At 49.2% G+C, this 10,526-nt stretch overlaps 1 protein-coding gene across 1 annotated transcript in view; it reads right to left on the bottom strand.

The window, feature by feature from the left end:
* Positions 1-467: 467 nt before the first annotated feature.
* The window catches only part of TWIST2 (twist family bHLH transcription factor 2), a 76,633-nt gene continuing 66,574 nt past the window's right edge, over positions 468-10,526 (bottom strand). Inside the window, exon 3 of the mRNA XM_027858286.1 lies at positions 468-1,215. The gene's annotated coding sequence lies outside the window, so the exon portion shown is untranslated. The remainder of the gene's footprint in view (positions 1,216-10,526) is intronic.

Below are 10,526 nucleotides of genomic sequence, written 5' to 3' on the forward strand. Positions count from 1 at the left end.
CCACAAATGGGAGAAAAGGATTTTCAGCAACCAGGAATTGTGAGTTGCTCACCCTGCCATATGTGCTCTCTAAGCTTAAGTCCACTGTCTCCTGGACTCTGCATGTACACGTGGGAGAGTGTGTCAGACTGTTTTTGTTTTGGGGGGGAGGGAGAGAGTGATGTTTGTACTAACTCTTCTTAGTGTACTATGTTACTAAACACTTTTCTAAACACTTGTTAAGTCAGTATGACTAAGCGATATCAACTGGTAACCAATGAGGGAAATACATTGACGGAGGCTCATGAGCTATAGCATTAGAATGTCAACTCCCCAACCCCTCGTGGCTGCCCCTGGAGCAGCTGAGCTCTGGGGAGTTGGTGCACTGTGGAAATGGATGCTTGAGAGATTGGGTCCAGAGCCTGTACTATCTTTGAGTGAACGAATGTCACGACTGCTTAGATCACTAAGATGACCAGGACATGAGCAACTGCATGGCTTCTTTATTTGTTATTGGCAAGAGAAGCGGTATACACAGCAAAATTGCAGTCTCTTAGCTTGTTAAAAATATCTCAATAAATAAAACAAATAAGCAACATATACATTGAAATAGAAAATACCAAAAAAAGAACTGGTGAGCTGAGCAAGTTGGGGAGGACTGAGAAAGGGGAGGAGCATCTGAGAGTCTGAATTCCAGGCTTACTTGAAATCATGCAAGAATCATGGGAGGAGGAAGGGCCAGGGGTGGAGGCAACCACTTCTTCTGAGAGCCTTGGTCCAGTTTAAACAGAACTGTACAAGAATTCATCTTTCTTTCATTAAAAAAAATATACATTAAAAAAAGAACACAGTAAAAGGAAAAACAATTCCAAAACCAAGATTTCTCTTATATGTGTTCCTGAATCTCAAGATTTTCAGAAAACAAAACAAAACAACCCAAACTCAGAACGATCAAAACAGTGACATACATCCACAACAAACAGCAGGAACAGCAAGGATGACCAGGACACAGATCGGCATTGGGGGAATGTCCCTCAGGAGAGATGTTGAAAAGCTTTCGAAGACTGCTTAGCTTCGGGGCTGTTTTTCCACTCAGTCTCAATGCTCTGCAGGAGCTCAGAGCTGCGAGGTCAAGCAAGGTCTTATGGACCAGATTCCTTGAGGTTGTTAAGGTTTCAGAAGTTATGAACTTGGAGATGTCCCAATTCCACTTCACCCTCAGACACTCTGGACAATCTACAACAAGAGGGAACAAGAACAAAGGTTTAAAATTTTTATTTATTTTATTTTTTATACTGGAGACTCTTGGCATTGAGGGACTTGTATATCTTACAAGTCACTTGCAGGGACAACTCACAGCACCTAGTATTGGGAAGGGACTTCAAAGGCCATTCGTGCCTAGACTTGACAAGTGTTCACATGCCCTTTGGCGGAAGACCTACCGTGAGAGGGAACTCCCTGTCCTTTACCCTTGGACATGCATTTGTTAGGGTGGCTTCTCTTCCACCAAGCCTAATGTGCCTTTTGTGGCTTCCACCTATTTCTCCTGGCTCTGCCTTTTGGGATCAAGAGAACAAGGCTGATCCCTCTTCCATGTAATGGTTTTTTTTTTTTTTTGAAAATAAGTTTTTATTGATATCTAAGTCTAATTGCTCTTCCACCTGAGAGCCTGTTTGTATAATTGAAGTGAAATATCATGGCCTCCCTGATTCTTTCCTTGTCTAGGCTGAGGGTCCCTGGTCCCTTCAAATAATCCTTGAATGTCATAACCTTGAGTCCCTTTACAACATCCTTATTGCCCTCCACTAGACCATGGCCACCTTGTCCGTGGATTCCTGAAACGTGGCACTCGGAACTGGATGTAATATTTTAGATGTGGTCTAACCAGGGTGGGGCACAGCAGGATGACTGATGCTCTCACACTGGACATGATGCCCCCCTTAGTGTAGCCCAAGTTTTCATCAGCTTTTTTTGGCTGCCACACCCACTGCTGGCTCATACTGAGCTTGGGGCCCCTTGAACTCCTAGATCTATTTTTTAATGAACAGTTGTTTGGTCATTTCTTTCCCACCTTATAATCGTGACACTGATTTTTGAAATGCATCTGCAGGACTTTGGTTTCCTGAAAATGAGGTGTTAAAGATAGAGTAAGAGGGAGAAAGTGGGAGACTGGAGCCCTTGCCCATTCTTTATCCCTTTTCTCCTTCTTGTGGGGTGCCCAGAGAGGAGTGAGATGCTGGGAGAAGGGATAATAGGAAAGGATGGGGTGCTGAGATAGCAGATTGGATTGAATTGACCTGGTCTGAACTGACTTTGGGGAGGCTGAAGGTGGCAGCCTTCCTGACTGATCAGGATGTAATAACAACAGCAATAGTAAAAACAGGCATTGTCAAGTGACTGCTACATGTCAAGTGGTGGGCTAAGTGCTAGGAATATCAAAACAAGAGTTAAAACAGTCCCTGTCCTCTCAGAGCTTATAATCTAGTTGGAGAATGCAACTTAGAGACACATGCAAAATAAATACCAAGTGACTTGGGGGGAAGTCACTCAGCTTCTGGGTTGAGGGGGTGGTTCAGGAAAGCCCTCCTGTGGAACAGTCTTGAAAGAAACTGGGGATTATGAGAGATGGAGATGAGGGTCTATATTGCAGCCCATACAAAGGCTCAGGGGTGAGAGATGAGCATCACAGAGAAGGAACAGGAAGAAGGCCATCTTGCCTGGACCACAGTGTTCATGGAGAAGATTAATATACAACATAGCTAGTAGGAAGGCTGGAAATAGATTGGGAGGGAATTAAGTGCCAAAGCAGGTTAATAGTTGATCTTGGCTGTATTATGGAGAACCACTGGAGTTCAATCAATATAGGAATGACATAGTTAGACTTGTACTTTGGGAAAATCAGTTTGGCAGCTGGATGAAGGATGTATTAGAGAAGAGTCTGGAGGCAGGAAGAGCTTGCTAAGAAGCCACTGATAGAGCTCAGGTGAGAGGTGATGATGACCTGAGCTAAGGCAGTGGCAGAGGAGTGACTGTAAGAGATGGGAGAAATGGCAAGATTTGGAAATGAATAGGGTAAGTCAGTTACAAAGTTTGAAAACCTAGGTGACTGGGACAATGGTGGGGCCTTTGACAGAAATAAGGAAATTCAAAAGAAGAGTATTTGGGGAGGAAAGATAATGAGTTCAGTCTTGAGAATTTTGAGTTTGAGATGCCTAGAGGATATCTAGTTTGAGAAAGCAAGTGAGTCGATATAGGATGAGCTGGGCTCCAGAGAGAGGCAAGAGCTGGCTATAGAGCTGTGGAAGGCATCCAGCATCTGCCTAGAAATGATAATTAAATCCGTGTCACCCGATGGGCTTACCAAGAAAGAGGATAGAGAGTAAAGAGGAGAGGGACTAGAAATGAACCTCAGGCAGACCCACAGTTCAGGGGGAGGATGGGGATGAAGGCTGAGCAAAGGAGAGGTCAAGCAGCTGGGAGAGAGCAGTGCCGTCAAAACCCATGGAGGAGAGCAGATCCAGGAGGAGAGGGAGCTCGACAGGGACGAAGTAACAACTGAGAAAAGGTTCCCAGATGGCTCCATTAGATCTTTGGGTACGTTGTTGAAAAATGAGGTGGGAAGGGCTGAGTGAGAAGGCAGTCAGAGGAGAGACGTGGAAGCACCTCGCAGAGGCTCCTGAGCCATGGTTTTGAGTGGGCAAACTTTCCTTGAAGTTGGAGCAACATTGGTGCTAGGTTGTTGCCACGATAAGATGGACATAAGACAAAGTTCTTTTCTTTGTATTTAAAGTATCCTTGTTGGTATCAGGCTAAATCCTGAGCCCCCAGCAAAAACATTTGGGAAGACCCTGCTTACCCTTTGCCAACTCCAAAATAAACCGATCCCTGAGGGACAGGGGACTCCCCATTCTGGGCCTCTCTTCCCAACCTCCCTGACCCTGCAATGCAAGAGCTACCAGGGTTTAATTTCTGTCTTTAAAGCCCCTTTCCCCTATGACTTTGGGGGTGATTTTCCTCACTGCCTGAAGCTTAACTGTCAGCAAGGAGAGAGGCCTTAAGATGTTCAGCAGTAATTCAAGTCAGCCTCTGACACTGGGATGTGTTTTCCTTGGCAACAGGGATGCTGGAGAAGGCCCACTGGGGTGATCCCAGACATCCCACAGCCAGATGATTTGATTTGAATTTGGGTCTGGAAAAAGGGGTGTGTGTGAATAAAAATACACTCGGATTCTAATCGGGAGCTCACCTTGAATTCTTCTAGTTGGCTGAGGGAGGAGACGGATAAGGAGGCCCAAGGGCCAGGATATTGTTGGGGAGCGGGGTCCTCACAGAACTGAGAAATGGTGCATCAAGTCTGCCTGCATGTGGTCTATAGTGGGCATCTCTCCAGATTCTGCCGTGGGTGACTTGTGGGAAGACCTTCACTCTCCTCCCCCCCACCCCCCATTCCCCACCCTCCCTCTATTCTTAGCCCAGGGTGGGGGTAGTTACTGTATCCTTACGCGGCAGTCCCATTTCCTTTATACATCACTTTTATAAAATGCAGGGTACTTTCCTCACAACTCCACCCTGCAAAGGAGGGAGCGAGGATCTGTATTATCCTTCCTATTTTACACTTAGAGACATCAGATATCTTGTCCAAAGTCAAAAAGCCCCAAAGCGTCTGGAACCTGGCGGATGGGCATCTTCTGCCCGTTGGATTCTAGATTCAGAGGGAGCCATCTAACCAGAGGCCATCCATCCATCCAACCCCCTCATGCTACAGAAAAGGAAACTGACCTGCCCAAGGCCACACCGTGCTATGTGTTACACATTCAGCCTTAAAGATCAAAGGAAAGGACTTCTGAGGAAAGGGATAATGACCACCTCCCTTGAACCCCCAGATTCAGTCAGGCTTATGGGTCAGCCTCTAGTCTGGGGCTTACCGCTCCTGGAGATTTGGCCATGTAATTCTACCTGGCTTGCTTTGTAGAGGTGGCCACCTGGACTGAAGAGACTGTCTCTTCTTTCTTCCAGGGTCCACCTACAGCCATTCCATAAAGGTATTTGAAAGTATTTTCCTAAATCTTCAGACAAATAGGCTGTATAGACAGAAAGCACACAGTATGGTGGACAGAGTGATGACTTTGGAGTTGCATGAGCAGGGTGTAAATCTTGGCTCTGACACTTCCTGGCTCATCTTGGACAAATCACTTTGCTTCGTTGGTTCTGTCTTTCTCTTCTATGAAAGGAGGGTATTGGCTTAGGTGACCACCAAGGCTCTCTCCAGTTCAAAATCCTGTTAGTCATCCATTCATATGTGCTGGGTGCTGGGGATACAGGGGGAGGGGGGAGGGAGGGAGGGAGGGAGAGAGAGAGAGAGAGATGGTCTTTGCCTTCAAGGAGCTGACATTCTTATTGCTGGGAGAGCATTGGCACGTGCCCAGCTATTTAAGTACAAAGTCCACAGTAATTCCAACAGGGAGGGAGTGTTAGTAACTAGAAAGGTCGGTTTAGGAGGGGCACCTGAGTTGGGCTTGGAAGGAAACTGGGATTTTGCCCTGCCAACACATTCCATCACTCAATAGTCTGAGCCCCCGGGGAATTTCTGCTCTCTCCCAGCTAGATCTCTCGGCCCCCTGCTTCTTCTCCCATCCCCCAACACAGTTACCTGCCCCAATGGCATTTTGTGCCCCATCACATGAGTCTTGGGTTCAGCCAAAATGGTGGAGCTCAGTCCCTTGCCTGACTCCGCTTTGAAGACCATAATGAAGCATCTCCTCAACCTTTGCATCGCGAGGCCGTTAAGTTCCAATTCCTTGAGCTTTGCCTCATAAGGCCAATTTCCCAATCCTTGAAATAGTTTCATTGCTCTTTGAACCTTTTCCAAGTCCTCTGGAGTCAGATTCCATGGGCCCTAGCCAAGAAGAGGGGTTATGCATTATGTCCCCACTCACACTAGACTAACTCGATTAAGATTTTCTACTGTTACACAGACCAGAAATTGAGAGAAAGGAGGATTTGGAGTGTTACATAGTGCACGTTTATTACCCGACCTGGGTAAGAATTCTCATCCCGACAGCTGGGCAGCCGCAGATACTGACATGTCCAAACTCCAGGAGGAGTTCAAGACAATCACCACCCCCTCCCCCAGCACGTGTGGGGTTCTAGTCCCTACTCAGGCAGTATCTGGCTATGTGACTCTGGGCACATCTTTCCTCATCTACATGTGGGGAGACCAGGGAGGTTTGGGACTGTCTAGAACAGGGTAGAAACCCAGGGCTTTGTGGTTGGCAGCTTTGCAGGATAAAAGCAGGAACGTGGAGGGAACTGGGGAAAAGGAATGTGAACGGCAGATGACCTGGCCTTTTCCACCTAATTCTGGTTCTGGCCACAGCCTCATTTGCATGCCAATCAGAGAGGATGCTGGGGGGAGCAAAGCTCTCTGACAGTCCATAGGATGATGGTGGGGCTGCATTAATGGAAGGTTAAGGGATAGACCTGATGGGATGTTCTTTTTGTGGGTTCTCCTTGGAGGTCATGTGCCATCTGGGGACCACATTTTAAGAGAGACACAGATGACCCAGAGAGGCAGAGTGGTCCAGTGGAAGCAGCCCCGAATTGGGAGTCTGAAGAGCTAGCTTCACATTTCAGTTTGGCTACTTGCTGCCTGTGTCCCCTCGGGCAAGTAACCTTTCCTCTCTGGGTCTCAGTTTCCTCATCTATCAAATGGGGATAGTAGTGACTACAGTACATTCCTTAGAGGATTATTGTAAGACTCCAAAAGAGATACTGTCTCTAAAAGGCATGGTAAACCTCAATGTGCCCTGTAAATGCTCCTTACTATTGTCTTAGGACTGGGACAGATTGATGTGCCATAGACAAGGAGGCAGAAACAACAGAGCAGAGCACCTCTGGGGCGCTCTCACCCCTTTGTCCCTCCACCCCCAGGGGCCATCTCTGCGGCCCCACCCTACATTTACTTAGCTGCCAACTCCTCCTATGAGATGGATGTAGACAATGATGGATCGCCTCCAGGTAGGTGCCTTCCTGGCCTGCCCCCATCCTCAGTTCTCTCCAAGGCCCAGCTTGAAAACCTGCTTCAAAGACTCTCCCATTCTTCGTGCTTCCCCTCACTATGACTTCATCGCTATTTCGCATCAAAGTTTGTGCATTCCCCTCCCCTTTCCCTGGAGAGTGGAAGCTCCTTGAGGGCAGGGACAGTTTCACTTTTGTCTTCATTTACCAGAACTCAGCACAGTGTCTGGCAGGTAGGAAATCTCCAAGTAATAAATGCCCATTGAACCAAATGGAACCGTTGATGAGGTGTCTGGCATGGTCAAGGGGTGAGAGAATTACTTCTGAAGGCACAGGACCTGGGTTCGTATCCTACTCTTGAAGCCTGCTATCTAGGAATGTTGGGCAAGTCCTTTGACCACCTTGGACCTCAGTTTCATCACTTGTAAAATGAGGTGATGGGCTGGGATGAGATGCTCGAGAACCAGGAGTGTCAGATTACTCCACAGAGGTCTGACGGGAAGGCCAGCCCTTAGAGCGGGGCGATGTCCCCCGCCTGCTGCCCCAGCCTCGTGCCATCCAGCCATTGAGTGAGGGGCTGGTCTTGGGCTGCTGTTACCTGCTGATTGATTGCCTGTCCTGCATGTCAAAAGCAGTCTAGCCTCTGTCCACGCTGGGACCCAAGGGACCCATCCTTGCCCCCAGAAATCGCCTAGTCAGCATTCAGGATGCCAGTGAAAACTCACCAAAGCAGACGAAGAGACGGATGGGGGAAGGGACCCTCCCTTAACACACACGTGTGTGTGTGCTGCCCATCCCCCACCAGCACACCCCAGTCACTTGAGTCTTTAGGTTTAGTGCACTCTGAATAGTTAAACCCTTTAAAGCGGTCCTGGGCAGTCAGTCAACTGGGACTCTCCCTTCCAGAATGTGGTTGTAATTAGGTAATTAATAACGGAGGATGGAGGGAAGGGGGGAAGCTAAATGGAAACCTTCCTTAGTCGGGGGAAATAATTATAGCAGTTTTTGATATATGAGCTGAGTCAGCCCTCCAAGGGCTGATAGCGTGGCATCCGTGAAAAGTCAGAAATTAGAGGGGCCGTCCCCAAGGCAGCGGTGGGTTACAAACTGGGCTTCCTGAGCTGCTGCCCTTGGGGAGGGAGGCCACTGGACAGCAGCAGGTTCCTCAGGCCTCCCCCCCCCCCCCCCCCCCCCCCCCCCCCCGCCCCAGCCCCCAGATCCCTTTGACGGTCCAGTGATCCTAGTCAGCTGCTGGGGAGGAAGAGGAGCTGTTCTCCAGGGGGGATTTAAACCCTGTGAGGGCTTACAGGAATGGTAGTGGCCTGTCCCAACCTGTTGTCTCCCCCACTAGCCTATGAGTTTTGTGAGAGCAGGGACTGTATCTGCATCCTCAGAGCTTAGCACATTGCCTGACACATGGTAGGTGCTTAATAAATGTCCCTTCCAGTGACTGGAGCAACTAGAGAGCAAAAATGCCCCCATATTTGGCTCTGCCTGCCTGGTGCAGGAGTGTGTGGGGTAGCCAGATGTTGTGGCTGGTGGCTGAGAGAGGCCTGAAGGGATCAGAGGGTGGGGTTTCAATGGGCCAGAGGACAGGAGGCTTGCCCTGGGACACACAGCAAAGGCAGGCAGTCAGTCAGCATAGGCCTGAGGGCTCTGCTGGAAATGCATCTCTTCACACCGAACTGAGCTGCACTATTACACGTGAACTTCAAGGTGTGGCTGAGGAGCCACTTCCTCCGAGAAGTCCTCCAAGATTTCTTCTATTCCCTCCCTTCCTCAGATCACTTTGAATCATTTTTCTGTGTATACATTTTGCACATCCCTGTAGGATGGAAATGTCAAGTGCCAGGACTTGGTGACTTCTATATCACCAGCACCTGGCAAGGTGCCTTCTGGCTCTGGGGCCAAGGGTCTGAGTTCAAGTCCCAGCTTCACCCTTTCCTATCTATGTTGAGTATCTGATCCCTTCAGGCCTCTCTCAGCCACTGTCCACAACATCTGGCCACCCCACCCACTCCTGCACCAGGCAGGCAGAGCCAAATATGGGGGCATTTTTGCTCCCCAGATGCTCCAGTCACTGGAAAGACATTTATTAAGCACCTACCATGTGCCAGGAACTGTGCTAAGCTCTGAGGATTCAGATACAGTCCCTGCTCTCACAGAACTCACAGATTAGTGGGGGAGACAACAGGCTGGGACAGGCCACTACCATCCCTGTAAGCCCTCGAAGGGTTTAAATCCCCCCTGGAGAACAGCTCCGCTCCCTCCCCAGCAGCAGACTAGGGTCACTGGACCATCAAAGGGATCTGGGGGTGGGGAGGCCTGAGGAACCTGCTGCTGTCTAGTGGCCTCCCTCGCCGAGGACAGCAGTTCAGGAAGCCCCGCTTGTAACCCACCACTGCCTTGTAATTCACTGTACCTCTCAGGTCTGTTTCCTCATCTGTCAAGTGAGGGGCTTGGACTTGGAAGTCTGAGGTCCTTTTCAGCTCAGAATCATGGGGGGTGTTTAATGTTTGTGGAACTGGGTTATTACCACTGCTTTTAGAAGGACTAAGGCAGCGGAGGCTCAGGGGCACGGAGAGGACTGGCTACAGCCCTGTGCCTCTCTCCCCTTCCCCATCTGTTGCTGCCTGGCCAAGGAGACAAAGGCACAAACAGCCCAGAGTGAGCCTAGAACCCTGGAGTAACAGCTGGAAGGGGCCTCGGAATGCGTCTGATCCATGTTAGCGATGAGGAAACCGGGGCTCACGGAGGCAGGTCTTTGGCCAACGTCACCCAGCTAAGAAGCAACAGGGCCAGGATTTTGTACTGGGCCCGAGGACCCCAAGTTCAGTGTTGTTTACAGCACAGGTTCTGCTAAGAGAGAGGGAGCAGGGCCACAAGGGCATTCCGTCCCCGAGGCCAGGGGCTGCTATGGGGCGTGGGGGGGGGGGAATAATAAGCTGCCTTTGGAGAGGAGATCCAGGCAGGACAATCAGGGCCATTGGAGGTTGGGGGTGCCACAGCCTACGACAGGGATTTCATCGCATGAAAGGGGTGGCTTCCACCTGTACCAGGAGGCAAAGACCCATAATTCAGGGGCATCTCCACCAGGTGCACTTCACTTCCTCCTTTATCCTGAGCTGACTGTGGTGCCTGGCATGTAGGAAGCACCTAATAAATGTTTATTGAATAAATAAATTCATTGCAGGGGCTAAGATGAGAGCTCTCTAGTCCTGCCCTCGAATGTGCTTTTCAAGAGGTCAGCTGGACACACCTCGGAAATTAGGCAGAAAGAGACGACTGTGGACTGTAATAGGGCATGGCTGAAGATCTGACCCTCACCAGGAAACTCCCAGGAGGCAGATTCATGCTGTGATGTTACTTCGGCACCTGCTGCTTGGGGAGGCAGAGAGGACACCCTTTGTGGGACTTTGTCCTGTGCATCTTCACAATGGGCAGGCTGGTTAAAAATTCACTGAGTTGTTGCTAAATATGAAATGAATGTTGAATTCCCAGTTTTTAGAAATTTGCTCCCTCCTTCCCTC

Source organism: Vombatus ursinus, unplaced genomic scaffold (assembly GCF_900497805.2).
Source record: "Vombatus ursinus unplaced genomic scaffold, bare-nosed wombat genome assembly UNPS02012901.1, whole genome shotgun sequence".
Taxonomy (NCBI): Eukaryota; Metazoa; Chordata; class Mammalia; order Diprotodontia; family Vombatidae; genus Vombatus; species Vombatus ursinus.